Below are 14,612 nucleotides of genomic sequence, written 5' to 3'. Positions count from 1 at the left end.
TCAAGTCTGCTCGCTGATTTGCTCAAAGACTCCTATAAATCAAGATGGTATCAGCACCTCGAAAAAAAGATTGAATCTTTAGGCATCGAGCTGGAGCCCCTGTACAATTCTAATGAGCAATATATTTCCCATAATATCCTAACTAGACTAAAGGATGTCGAGAGACAAAATATTATGGCAGCTGTAAACAAAATTTGCTCCCCCATATTCTATGAATTAAATATCTTAGATAGCAGAGCCAATTACGTCACTAAACTAATAATCCCAGCCCAACGTAGGGCTTTTATGCTGGCCCGTTTGAATGTTTTCCCCTCAGCATTTGTCAGGGGAAGATATCAAAACATTCCTAGAAACAAGAGACTCTGCAGATGCTCTATGAATGTCCCGGACACTGTAGAGCATATTCTCCTTCATTGCCCATTGTACAGTACGCTCCGTCAACGCGTGCTGTCCCCTCTTTTGGGTGGTCTGGAACCGCAGCAAGGTGAATGTGTGGGATTCTACCTATCCGACGTTGACCAAAGGGTAACGGCGGGGGTAGCCGAGTTTTTGGTAGCAGTCCTCCAAGGAGCAGGTTAACAAGGAAAACCACTGACTCTATATGTATATATATATATGCATTTAGCAAACTGCTGCCTTTTTATATATATTTTAAGGCTTTTATATGTTATTTTCTCTTTTAAGGTTTTATTTCCATAATGCCTAATAAAGGTTTGATAAAGTAAAGTAAGTAAGTAATCATCAGTGTAATCGGCACAGCCTCCCTCCCCAACCTAAAAAAAATGTAAAAATCAGGAAGTGCAGTTTCTTAAAATGCTGAGAGTCCCCTTCCTCATGTCCCTCTCTAAATTCAGGGCTCTTGGGCTCTGCTCCTGTGTGCTGGGCTGGCTAAATGTTGAGGAGTGGGGGGAGGCAGCAGTTGAGGAACCCCCAAGGGAGCCCCCAGGGGAAGAAGTCTCAGAGCCTAGGGATTGGGGGTGGGATGGAGATGAGTGGTCAGAGGGAGAAGAGAGAGCAAACTGGGAGGAGGAGGAGATGTCGGAAGCTGAAGAGGCAACAGGGTTTAGTGAGCAGGAAGAGTCTGTGGCAGAGAGCGGTCCAGAATCAGAGGTAGAACTGGAGGGGGGTCAAGAGGCAGAGTAGAGACAGGGAATCTCCCCCTTGTTTCCCTCCCCCCTGGTCTCCCAGAACATGAAGAGGAATGAAGAGGGCAGAGCAATGAGAGACAAGACAAAAGAAATTCAGGTTGCTGGGGAAGAAGGAGCCTTAGAGAGCAGGGGATGTGGGGACCTACAGTCCTTGCAACAGCTGCATTGGGGCAAGAGATACTGGGAAGAGTTGCTGTGTTCACTCAGCCTGCGCTGTTTGGTTTTCTTTGAGTAAAGAGTGGACGTCATTGACAACGGGTATTTTGTTGTTTAGTCGTTTGGTCCTTTCCGACTCTTCGTGACCCCATGGACCAGAGTATGCCAGGCACTCCTGTCTTCCACTGCCTCCTGCAGTTTGGTCAGACTCATGTTTGTAGCTTCAAGAACACTGTCCAACCATCTCATCCTCTCTCGTCCCCTTCTCCTTGTGCCCTCCATCTTTCCCAGCATCAGGGTCTTTCCCAGGGAGTCTTCTCTTCTCATGAGGTGGCCAAAGTATCGGAGCCTCAGCTTCACAATCTGTCCTTCCAGTGAGCACTCAGGGCTGATTTCCTTCAGAATGGAGAGGTTTGATCTTCTTGCGGTTCATGGGACTCTGAAGAGTTTCCTCCAGCACCATAATTCATTTTTTTTTTTAAATATTTTTATTAGTTTTACAGAATAATAAAGAACAAAGAATAAAATACAAAAGTTTCATAAATCATATTTCTTTTACAGAATCTTTTGGACTTCCCCACATCTTCCCGAATCTGCCTTATTTATAATACCAACTTCAGCATTTTGTTATCTTATTTCGTCGCTTATTGTATCTTTCATTTTGTCATATTACCCATTTCAATATATTTGTAACCCAATATTCATAATACAAAGTCTTCAGCTATTTATTATCTTATTTCATTACTTATTGTATCTTTCAGTTCATTATTGTATCTTTCAATTCATTACTTATTGTATCTTTCAATTTCATGTTACCAAAGTCAAAGTTATTGTAACCATGATCTTATATATTGTGATTAAAACATAATGCAATAAATTTTTTTCTTAATTTCACCTCTCTTTTCTTGTGCCTTAATTTTCATTTCACCTAATTACCATTGCTGGGGCTAATATTTCCTAAAAAGTGCATTTTCTTAACATTCATACAGCTTATAATATTTTTGTAAATAGTCCTTAAATTTTTTCCAGTCCTCTTCCATTTTTTCTTCTCCCAAGTCTCGGATTCTGCCAGTCATTTCCGCCAGTTCCATATAGTCCATCAACTGCGTCTGCCATTCCTCCAGTGTGGGTAAATCTTGTGTCTTCCAACACTTTGCGATGAGAATTCTTGCTGCTGTTGTAGCATACATAAAAAAAGTTCTATCCTTCTTTAACACATTCTGGTCTACAATGCCCAGAAGGAAGGCCTCCGGTTTCTTAGGCAAGGTATATCTAAATACCTTTTTTAACTCATTATAGATCATTTCCCAAAAGGCCTTCACTTTCGGACATGTCCACCAGAGATGAAAGAACGTCCCTTCCGCCTCTTTACACTTCCAGCATTTATTATCAGACAGGTGATATATCTTAGCCAGCTTGACTGGGGTCATGTACCACCGGTATATCATTTTCATACTCCAGCACCATAATTCAAAAGCATCAATTCTTCGGCAATCAGCTTTCTTTATGGTCCAGCTCTTACTTCCATACATTACTACTGGGAAAACCATAGCTTTAACTATACGGACCTTTTTTGGCAAGGTGATGTCTCTGCTTTTTAAGATACTGTCACCAACTCCAGCTCCTGATGTCCCTTCTATGATTCATACCTTCTACCTGTAAAGCTTTGTTGCTTGGCAAATGATAATGATATTGCAGACGCTGGAAATTTTACAGAGGGCATGCCACTCTTAAATGAATGCTTCTAATTAGGCCGGTCGCTTAACATTTTCCTGCTTCCTTTCTCTGCAGCACACCAAGATCCACAATGGTGGAAGACTTCGAGGTAGCCATTTCTCAGGGCCAATTAGCAGGTGCTGTGTCACACGTGCTGGCAAAACCACTGCCCTTTTTCAAGAGCACTCCGCTCCACATTGCCGTAGTAGGAGAGCCCGGCTCCGGGAAGTCCTCCTTCATAAATGCCATGCTGGGTCTTCAGGCCGATGACCCAGGTGCCGCTGCGACTGGCATACAGATGACGACTGTGCAAGTCAAGGATTACCCACACCCGACACTTCCGCAAGTGATCCTTTGGGACCACCCCGGAAGGGGAACGCCAACTTTTGGGGAGGACAAATTTGAGAAGAAGGTTGATTTGAATCACTTTGATTTCTTCGTCATTGTCGGCTCCCAGCGCTTCCGCTCCACCCATTCTGACCTGGTCCGTGAGATCCAAGATATGGGCAAGAGCTTCTACTTTGTGCGCACCAAAGCAGACCTGGACCTGTCGGCCGCCAAGAGGCAACGGCCATCTGACTACAATGAGGAGAAGGTCCTCTTGCACATCCAGGAGGACTGCAAAGAGTGCTTGGTAAGAGAAGGAGTGAGGGACCCACAAGTCTTCATCGTCTCCAACTGGGAAGCCGACCGCTTTGACTTCCCCCTCCTGCAGGAAATGCTGAAGAACGATCTCTTGCGGCTGAAGAGGCAAGCCTTTCTGCTCCGCTTCCCTAGCATCTGCCTGCCTATCTTAGAGAAAAAGAAAACCACTGTGAAGGAGAAGATTTGGACCAAAAGTCTTTGTTTGCTGGTCGCTCTTGGAAGCCCAGTTCCCTTCCTTCTTCCCATATTTCTGTTTAGTAAGTTCCGCTCCTGGTGCTTCCTAGACTTTGGCCTAGACAATCCATCCCTTGCAGCTCTGGCCCAGCGTGTTGGAAAGACAAGCACAGCCCTTAAAGCAGCAATGCAGTCCCTGGGAATGTTCTCTGCCATTTTATGGGTGCTGCCAGACTTGGTGGGACTCTCAGTGATGGCTTATGAATATCACCGCTGGGAGCATTTCCCCATCTTTGGCTGCCTTCTGTCCGGAGGGATTTCGCTTCTTCGCACCTACGTCATGCTGCAGAAATGCATATCGGGTGCTGCTGATGACACCCAGAGGGTTCTGTCCAAAGCTCTTGAGGCAGAGGGGGAAAAGTCCATTTAGCAGCAAGCAGATGTGCCATGATGACTAAGTGCTTGATATATAGTATCTGGTGTATCTGGTAAATTTTATCTGGTAAATTATAGTATCTGGTAAATTATACGTTTCCATTTTTAAAACAACCACCACCAAAAAACATTAAAATAATAATAATCAGATGATCAGGTTTTTTATTGTAAAAATTCCATAAATCTTAGGCTTCTCATTTTTTTAAAAAAAAAAAAAACCCAAGTGAAATAATCTGAATGCCACCATAATACCCTTTCAGTTACTTTTTAAAATTAGTATCTCTATCCAATGTATAAGAATTAAGACCAATACTGAAAGGAGACTTTGGGACAAATGAACTTTTTCCTATTCATACTTCTTTCAGTCCACTAATGAATTGCTCTGTATATGATGTCAGACTAGAAAAAACTAGTGACCTCTGTGAACCTGCTTGCAAGGATGGTCTCAAGTTAGAATTTATGCAGGCTGCAGCATTCACTTTCTCTCCTTCTCTCTCTCTCTCTCTCTCTCTCTGCTGCATTTGCTTTTTTTCTTTAGGAACAAGAGTTAGCTCTGTATCACAAGTCCCATGCAACATCTATTTCAGTAATTTTAGTCTGTTTTAGTATTTTAACTCTTGCATATCTTAAAGCATGACTGTAATTGTTTCTTGGTCTTATTGTTTTTTCTCTTTGCAAACCGCTTTGAGGTTTTATTAGAATCAAGTGCTGTATAAGTTTTCATGAAATAAAGTAATTGGTTAAATTAATCTCCTGGCCACCCTTATTAATCAGCTTTCAGTTTTCCATGAAAGTCTCATAAATGAGAAATGTTGTGAATTATCTAGACCCCCCCTCCTTCTTTGGCAATCACTCTGGGCTGAGTAAGGTTGTCTTCCATAAACATGGTTTTAACACTAAGTCCGTAAGTGACCGTGGAGGCCAATTCTGGATCCACACATCCTTCCACAGTGGGGACATTGGTTTCCGGGCGGGAGTTAATCACAGTGTGGATTTGCCAAGTGTGCTTTCCTCTTAGCACGTTTCTCCCTTGCGTCCTGAATTCGAATGTCTTCAAAGCCCATGGCACCTTTGGTAAAGGCTGTTCTCCAACTGGAGAGCTCACAGGCCAGTGAGTGGGCAGTTTATAGTGGGCCATTCAGATACCATTCCACTCTATTAATAGTTCTGCAACACTTCCCGAATGTCACTCGGTTATTATTCCCATCTGGAAGGTCACTCTTGCTCTGTAGTGTGACAAAAGTGGGCAACACACACACACACCCATCAACATTTGTGCTATGAAAAAGTTGCAGGGCTTTAGCAGGAAACTATGGAGTCTGTGCCTATTGCAAATGAAGCAGAATGACCATCCCAAAACATTTGCAGATGCAAAGGGTATAGAAAGTGGGATCACGTATAATCACCCCGATATGAGCTCAGATATGAATGCTCAATAAAAAGGACATCTGGAAGTTCCCTACAGCCTTCCTCAAACTGATGCCTTCCAGATGTTTTGGACTTCATTGGCCATGCTGGCTAGAGCTGATGGGAGTTGTAGTCCAAAACCTCTGAAGCATTACTTGCTTTGGGAAGGCTGAGGTGAAATACTACTATACCGTCGGGTTAGGACAGAACTAAACCACCCCACCCACAATTTACCACTCTATTTGTGGTTGACAGTGGGGAGTTTCAACCATTTGTTTCATTGTGGGGGGTCAAAATGATGCAGCCTGTTTGAGTGAGGGAATGGCATTTCATGTGGCATTCACTCCCTAACTCTTCAGCCCTGGCCTTCACACAAATTCATTTTGGTCTGGATAGATCAGGCCCATAGATCAATGTTAGCGCTACCCCCAGCATGAGGAAATTTGAAGGACTGGCTGCTTGAGCAGGGGGCTCCACAAAGCCACCCAACCTCTATTTTATCTTCAGGAAGGCTTGTTCCATGTTCTGTCACCGGGTGTTGCCATTTTCTTGGTCTAGCCCAACAGAGCCAGCTCTACTATTAGCCAGCATGAAGCAGCTGCCTCAGGTAGCAGATGTTGAGAGTGTGTGTATTGGGGGAAGCTCAGTGGTGGCGGCTATCCCTAACTGTTCCTCTTGAGGATCCCTGCTAGCCAGTCTCGTCTTTTAAGATGCCATGAGACCCTATGCATGTCCTCCATCATTTCTCTGGTGGAAACAGGCACGTCCTATTCCATAATGATAATTTTACTATTTTTAGCCCCACACATTTTACTGGGTTGCCCAAGCCACTCTGGGCAGCTACCAACAAATATAAAAACATAATAAAACATTACACAGCAGGCACGTCCAACATGTAGATCCTGATCTACTGGTAGATCACTGGACGTCTGTGGTAGATCACTAGTAGATCACTAGCTCCCCTCAAATAAGCTCAACAACTTTGACCTCAACCCCCCAAAAATTGGCCTTCCTTCTTCCTAACAGAAGCTCAGCATCTTTAACCTGAACCCCCCCCCAAAAAAAGGGGGTAGATAAATGCCAGTTTTTAACTCTGTTAGTAGATCACAGTGTCTTGTGAGTTAGCCACCCCTGCTCTACAGGATTCCCTTCAGATGGCTCAGGGGTCAGATAACTCCATACCCTCCAACATTTCTCCAATGAAAATAGGGACATCCTAAGGAAAAGCGGAACATTCCGGGATCAAATCAGAAACCAGGGCGGCTTCTCTAAATCAGGGACGTCCCTGGAAAATACGGTTACTTGGAGGGTCTGCCTTTGCTGTTTTTGCTTTAACAAACCGACATGGCTACCCCTTTGGAAACAGCCTGCCTAAGTCCCCTAAGGCCATTTCCCTCACGTGAGGAGAGGACAGGGCTCCATTGCCAGTGTTCTGAAGTCATTCAGTGGCTGATCCAGTTGGTTTCTGCCCATGGAATGGAGGGAGGGGCAGCGGCCATCTTGTCCTTCACCTCCAGCAACAAAACGTCTTGGGTTGACCCTGCCTCAGATAATAGATGTTGGGGACTGTGAATGTGGCAGAGACAGGGGGCCAGGAAGCTGACCCAGGAAAGGGAGCCACTGATTTATGGGGCTGGGAGCCAGACCAGAAGGAGGAGGAGGAAGAAGAAGAGTTAGGGCAGGATGAGGTGGAGGAAGAAGAAACTGTTCAGCCAAGGGATGGGCCAGTTGACTCCTCACCTTCCCCTGCTCCGCCATGTCCTAGTACTGTGGCCTTATGAGGCTTTGCCCTCGGGTGGGAAAAATATTGCACCTGGGAAAGGGAAGTGGGAGTCAACAGACACTCAAGGAATAGTTTCGGAGAAAAGGCTTTTATTTCTACCATCCATGAACTGGTAGAAGGAGCAAGTGTGATAAGTCACAAAAAGCATGCACAAAATTCACAGTCATGTGCACAAGCATATATACCCCTTTCCAGTTCCCTCCTCCTTTCTCCTCCCTCAGGAGTCCTCTGAGCATGAACAGAAAGCTGTCTTGGGACTATTGGACTCTTCCCAGGAAAGGGGTTTCAGAGTGTTCAGATATGTTTCAATCTCTTGTTCTGGCATGGTTCCCGGACAGAAAGTAAGTTGCAATGTGGTTCTTTAGCAAGGCCAGAAGGCATCAGAAAGGCCTGAGAAACAATGGACTGTGTTCCCTACCTTTGTTGCAATCTTTTTAGTTACAGCAAGCGGAAAGTTTCTGATGCTTAGCTAATGCCTTTTAGCTGCTGAGAAAAATGATTTTGAAAAGCTCTGAGAAGCTTTGAGCCTGCTTTGGTGGGGGGTGACTTCGGGCCTAGGTGAGGTCACCTGTCCTCACCTTCCTTCAGTACCAGGAGGGGCTTGAAGAGGAATGAGCAGCAGCGGCTTCCGTGCAGAAGAAGTCGCCCTGTGGGAGCTGCTGTCAGTGTTTCTCTTGCCAATAAAGTGTCAACTACCAGCCATGCATCTTCCTGAGCTGCTGCAGTGGGCCGTGACCATTATGTTTCAGTGTGTTTTAACAAAAAAAGCAAAACCACACATGCAAAACCCAAGTTCACAAAATCCCTCATAGCCTAAATTGTCTGTAGGCTCTACTATCCTCAGACTGAACGAAGAAGCGAGACTCATGTTTTAAGGAATGCCATAACAAAAAGTTCAAAGTGGTTGCAAGTCCTTAACTTTATTAATCTCAAACTTTTAACTATGTTTTAAAACAATTTCTAGCCCCTGTGATGCAGGCGACTCTCCCCGGCCACCTAACCCAGAATGTCTCCCTTTGAGAGATGACCCTCAAACCAAGGGAGAATAGAGGGGCTGCTGCATTAGTGTCAGGAAAGCATTTTTGAATTAAAAGGGGGAGAGGAGAGTTAGCAGTGTGACAGTTTTGCTTTGTTCAGGGGGGAATTGCATGATCAAATTCTACGATTTCTCAATTTCTGTTAACTTCTGCTGTCCAGCCTCCTTTTCTGCACTCTCAGCGCTTCCCCAGTCAGCTCAACAGCCCAGAAGGGATTTGCAGGCCAAGGAGAGTTTGAAACTTTCCCTCCCCATCCCATGATTCGGATGATAATCCTTCTCCCCACAATACTGCTATTCAGAGGAAGGTGAGGGCAGGTATGGTCTCTGCATCCTTCTATAAGGGTACAGCCACAATAGCACAGAAAAAAGAAACATTAAACATGTTTGCTTTCATATTGAGTTGAAGATATGTAATTGAATAAAGTTTGGCTTCAGCTGGTAGATCCCAAAGGGTTACATCTGGATATTGGGGGTACAAGTACCCCGTTGGTTCCCTAGTACCTTTCATCACATCGACCGCAGCTGCACCACCCTCATCGTCTGCCATATTTCGCAGGGCATTGACCAGGGATGATTTGCCGACACCTGAGTCCCCTACGATGGCGATATCAAGGGTACGTTGCCAGATGGCTGATTCATTTGAGCTAATGTGTCTTGTTTGCTGCTCTTACAAGCCATGGCTGCTCTTCTCTGAGATTTATCACACCTAAACAAGAACAGAAATATTGCAGCAGTTAATGCCTTCTGCATCTAACTCCTCTTTTAAAACAGCTGCATCAGTTGCCCAGTTCAAACTACTCACATTAATGTTTAACTCCATTGACATTCCAAGGAAACCATATTCTGGGTAAGCACTGGAACCCCAGGAATCTCTTACCAAACAGAAATTGGGGTGCAGGCAGCATTATAGTTATTACAATGTCTTAAGTAAACATCTTTAACAAATGCTGTTGAAATTCCTGTACAGCTTCATCTGCCTCTCAGTTTTCCTGCCTAAACCCCCTGAAATGGCTGCAATGCTTTGATGAGAAGCTTTCAAACTGCATAAATTGGACTTCCTGTCCTGGTGAGGGTTTCTCCTGGAGAGAGAAACTCTGATATACAGGGGTGCCTTGGTTCCCGAACAGCTTAATTGTTGAACAAATCAGCTCCTGAACTCTGCAAACCCGGAAGTAAGTGTTCCAGCTTACGAACGTTTTTCAGAAGTTGAACGTCCGACATGGCTTCTGCTTGAGTGTAGGAGGCTCCTGCAGCCAATCGGATGCAACGCCTTGGTTTTTGAATGGTTTCGGGAGCCGAACAAACACCCGGAATGGATTAAGTTCAAGAACCAAGGTTCCACTCACTGTATATTTGATTGTTGTCCTTTCAAGCAACCGTTCCCTCCTGAATACATAGCAGGAATGGTTGAAATATGGGAAAGTGAGCAAAGAAAGAAACAGTCAGAATTAATTAGGTGGGGCTCCTTTTAGAGCTGAAAGGCAGCATAGAAATATTATTCCTTGATGGCTTCCTTGTCGACTTTTGCATTGTTACATTGATAGGCTGCATAAAGTGGAAGGGCTTTAAAGCTGTGGGGGTTTAGGGCGTCTTAGAGGAAATAGTTTCTTTTCCAGAAAAGTTCTAACATTCTGCAGGGTGCAGAGCGACGTTAGAGCAAGAAGCTGGCTTTGCAGACCGGGCAGGCAGGCAGGACACCAAATCCCCACAGAGTGTTCCTAGATGGACAGCAAAGCCTTTGTCTCATCCGCCATCCTCAACCTGAGAAGGAGATGATGCAAGGGATCATGGCGCTGCTGCACTCCAGGGTTTCTACAGCCATACGCAGAGAGGCTCGCCTTCCCTTCCCCCAGCTTGTCCTCCAGCTTCCTGCAGCCTGGGGAGCTGGAGCTCTTCCCCACCCCCTGCAGACCGGGCAGGCAGGAAGCAGCTGGATCTGCAAAGCCAGCTGAGAAGCGGCTGCAGCAGGATCTTTTCCTATCCAGCCCACAGTGCCAGTAGTGGTAATTTTAATCTGAACTTTTAGACACAGTGTATTGCGATAAGAGTTCAGAAACTGTTTGCGCTAATAAAACTCCCAGTGGCAGAATCCGCCTTTTCCTATCCAGCCCACAGTGCCGGTAGTGGCAACTTTAATCTGAGTGTATTGTACACAGTGTGTACACAGTGTTTTGCGATAAGAGTTCAGAAACTGTTTGCGCTAATAAAACTCCCAGTGGCAGAAATCACCAATCACCATGGGACTTTTGGGCTCTGAGATATGATAGCCATCTTCAGATATCTCAAGGGTTGCCATATGGAGTGTGGTGCAAGCTTGCTTTGTCCTGCTTCAGATGGTCAGACCTGGACAAACAGATGGTCAGACCTGGACAAACAGCTTCAAGCTACAAGGAAAGAGATTCTGACTAAACACGAGGAAGAACTTTCTGAGAGCGAGAGCTCTTTGACAGTGGAATGGACTCCCTCTGGAGTACTAGTATTAATACAGTGGTACCTCGGGTGACATACGCTTCAGGTTACAGACGCTTCATGTTACAGACTCCGCTAACCCAGAAATATTACCTTGGATTAAGAACTTTGCTTCAGGATGAGAACAGAAATTGTGCAGCGGTGGTGCAGTGGCAGCAGGAAGCCCCATTAGCTGAAGTGGTGCTTCAGGTTAAGAACAGTTTCAGGTTAAGAACAGACCTCCAGAACACATTAAGTTCTTAACCCGAGGTACCACTGTAATATAATTTAAATGGGTGTGGAAGATGAATGCAGAAGAGGTCAATTCTAGATGAACAGGAATGGAAGCGATGAAAGAAATCTGTTGAGTCAGTGGTGCTTTTATTTATAAATTGTTCCAGTTACAGATAGGTAGCCGTGTTGGTCTGCCATGGTCAAAACAAAATAAAAAAATTCCTTCCAGTAGCACCTTAAAGACCAACTGAGTTAGTTCTAGGTATGAGCTTTCGTGTGCATGCACACTTCTTCAGATACACTGAAACAGAAGTCACCGGACCTTTCTATATAGTGAGAAGGTGGGGAGGGGTATTACTCAGAAGGGTGGTGGGAATGGGTGATTGGCAGATAGCTGCGATGAGCCTGTTGACGACTCTTAACGACTGCAATAGGTCTAACAGGAAAAAGCAAGGGGTGAGAAGGTGAAAAATGGCTTTGTCATGTATAATGAGATAAGAATCCAATGTCTTTGTTCAAACCAGGTCTCTCCATAGTTTTAAGTTTGGTGATAAGTTGCAATTCAGCAGCTTCTCTTTCCAGTCTATTTCTGAAATTCCTTTGTAATAGAACAGCTACTTTGAGATCTTGTATAGAATGTCCTGGGAGATTGAAGTGTTCTCCTACTGGTTTTTCTGTCTTGTGGTTCCTGATGTCGGATTTATGTCCGTTTATTCTTTGGCGTAAGGTCTGGCCTGTTTGTCCAATATAGAGAGCTGAAGGACACTGTTGGCATTTTATGGCATACACAATGTTAGACGATGAGCAATTAAATAGTCCCGAGATGGTATGTGTGATGTTGTTGGGGCCAGTAATGGTGTTGTCCGGGTGTATGTGGCAGCAAAGTTGGCATCTGGGTTTATTGCAGGCTCTGGTGCCAGTGTCCGTGTTAGGTCTGGTTGTAGTATTATTGTGGGTTAGGAGTTGTTTAAGACTGGGTGGCTGTCTGTAGGCAATGAAAGGTCTTCCTCCCAGAGCTTGAGAAAGAGAACTGTCATTGTCCAGGAGAGGTTGTAGATCTCTGATGATGCGTTGTACTGTTTTAACTTGGGAGCTGTATGTGATGACTAGAGGTGTTCTGTTATTTTCTTTTTTGGGTCTGTCTTGCAGCAAGTTCTCTCTGGGTATCAGTCTGGCTCTGTTGATCTGTTGTCTAACTTCATCTGCTGGGTATTTTAGTTCTAAAAAGGTTTGCTGTAGATCTCTTAGGTGAGAGTCTCTGTCTGTAGAATTGGAGCAGATGCGGCTGTAACGTAGTGCCTGGCTATATACAATGGACTGTTTGGTATGTTTGGGATGGTAGCTAGAGGCATGTAGATATGTTTGTCGGTCAGTTGGTTTACGGTATAAGGTGGTGTCTATGCGCCCATCCTGTATTTTTATAGTAGTGTCCAAAAAATGTATTTCTTGCATAGATTGATTCATTGTTAGGTTGATGGTGGGGTGAAAATCATTGAATTTCTGGTGGAAGGTGTCCAGGGTCTGTTGACCATGTGTCCAGATGATAAAAATATCATCAATGTATCGCAGGTACAAGAGAGGTTTGAGTGGGTAGGAGTTTAGGAAACGTTGTTCTAAATCCGCCATGAAGATGTTGGCATACTGTGGGGCCATGCGGGTGCCCATTGCTGTGCCGCTGATCTGAAGGAACAGGTCATCACCGAATTTGAAGTTGTTGTGGGTAAGGACAAATTGGCAGAGTTTGGTAGCAAAGTCCGCTGTGGTTTTATCTGAAATGGTATTCCTTATAGCTTGTAAACCATCGTTGTGTGGGATGTTGGTATACAGAGATTCCACATCCATAGTAGCTAGTATAGTATTGTTGGGAAGATTATTTAAAGATTGTATTTTCCTCAGAAAATCTGTGGTGTCACGTACATAGCTGGGAGCACTGATGGCATATGGTTTCAGAACAGAGTCCATATAACCGGAGACACCCACTGTAATAGTGCCAATACCTGAAATGATGGGGCGTCCTGGATTTCCTGGTTTGTGTATTTTAGGTAGAAGATAGAAAGTTCCTGGTCGAGGTTCTGTTGGTGTGTTTGTGAGGATCTGTTCTTGGATGTGTGGGGGTAGCTCCTTAACAATCTTGTTCAGTTCTTTTTTGTATTCTTGTGTGGGGTCTGAGTCCAATTTTATGTAAAAGGCGGTATTGGAAAGTTGTCTGTGAGCCTCCTGAATGTAGTCAGTTTTGTTCATGATGACGACCGCTCCACCTTTGTCCGCTTCTTTAATTATAATGTCTGGGTTGTTTCTGAGATTATCTATGGCTCTCCTTTCGGCATGGTTTAGATTTTGTTGTAAGCGATGGTGTTTTCTGGTCACATCTGTTTGGATTCTGTGGCGGAAGCAGTCAATGTACAAGTCCAGTGTGGTATTGCGTCCATCAGGAGGGGTCCATGTGGAGTCCCTTTTTGTGTAACACTTTTTCGGTGGTAGTTGGTGGTCAGTGTTCTGTTGGGAGGGTGGTTGTTGTTCTGCAGTGGGTTGTGAAGTTGTTGCTTGTTCTGCTTTGTCTTGTTGTTGTGTGTGTTGAAAATACTCCTTCAGGCGTAAACGGCGGAAAAATGCTTCCAAGTCCCCACAGAACTGAATCATGTCTGGGGATTTGGCAGGGCAGAATGACAGTCCACGTGAAAGGACTGATTCCTCAGCTGGGCTGAGTGCTTGCTGTGAGAGATTGACAAGATATTTCACGTGGACTGTCATTCTGCCCTGCCAAATCCCCAGACATGATTCAGTTCTGTGGGGACTTGGAAGCATTTTTCCGCCGTTTACGCCTGAAGGAGTATTTTCAACACACACAACAACAAGACAAAGCAGAACAAGCAACAACTTCACAACCCACTGCAGAACAACAACCACCCTCCCAACAGAACACTGACCACCAACTACCACCGAAAAAGTGTTACACAAAAAGGGACTCCACATGGACCCCTCCTGATGGACGCAATACCACACTGGACTTGTACATTGACTGCTTCCGCCACAGAATCCAAACAGATGTGACCAGAAAACACCATCGCTTACAACAAAATCTAAACCATGCCGAAAGGAGAGCCATAGATAATCTCAGAAACAACCCAGACATTATAATTAAAGAAGCGGACAAAGGTGGAGCGGTCGTCATCATGAACAAAACTGACTACATTCAGGAGGCTCACAGACAACTTTCCAATACCGCCTTTTACATAAAATTGGACTCAGACCCCACACAAGAATACAAAAAAGAACTGAACAAGATTGTTAAGGAGCTACCCCCACACATCCAAGAACAGATCCTCACAAACACACCAACAGAACCTCGACCAGGAACTTTCTATCTTCTACCTAAAATACACAAACCAGGAAATCCAGGACGCCCCATCATTTCAGGTATTGGCAC

At 44.7% G+C, this 14,612-nt stretch overlaps 2 protein-coding genes and 1 pseudogene across 3 annotated transcripts in view; 2 read left to right on the top strand and 1 right to left on the bottom strand.

The window, feature by feature from the left end:
• The window catches only part of LOC309345814 (interferon-inducible GTPase 5-like), a 157,805-nt gene that overhangs the window by 65,740 nt on the left and 77,453 nt on the right, over positions 1 to 14,612 (top strand). The gene's annotated exons all lie outside the window — the stretch shown is intronic.
• Positions 1 to 14,612, bottom strand: part of LOC309345624 (uncharacterized protein) — a 146,773-nt gene that overhangs the window by 93,150 nt on the left and 39,011 nt on the right. The window lies entirely within an intron of this gene.
• Positions 1 to 14,612, top strand: part of LOC309345878 (interferon-inducible GTPase 5 pseudogene) — a 45,163-nt pseudogene that overhangs the window by 1,158 nt on the left and 29,393 nt on the right. Inside the window, exons 2-3 of the transcript XR_014161711.1 lie at positions 3,096 to 4,321; positions 4,362 to 4,497. The product of XR_014161711.1 is annotated as an interferon-inducible GTPase 5 pseudogene (transcript). The remainder of the gene's footprint in view (positions 1 to 3,095; positions 4,322 to 4,361; positions 4,498 to 14,612) is intronic.

Source organism: Podarcis erhardii, assembly GCF_964252035.2.
Source record: "Podarcis erhardii genome assembly, chromosome: 7".
Classification (NCBI taxonomy): domain Eukaryota; kingdom Metazoa; phylum Chordata; class Lepidosauria; order Squamata; family Lacertidae; genus Podarcis; species Podarcis erhardii.
Note: the sequence above shows the minus strand (reverse complement) of the source record. Positions and strands in the feature narration are given on the sequence as shown.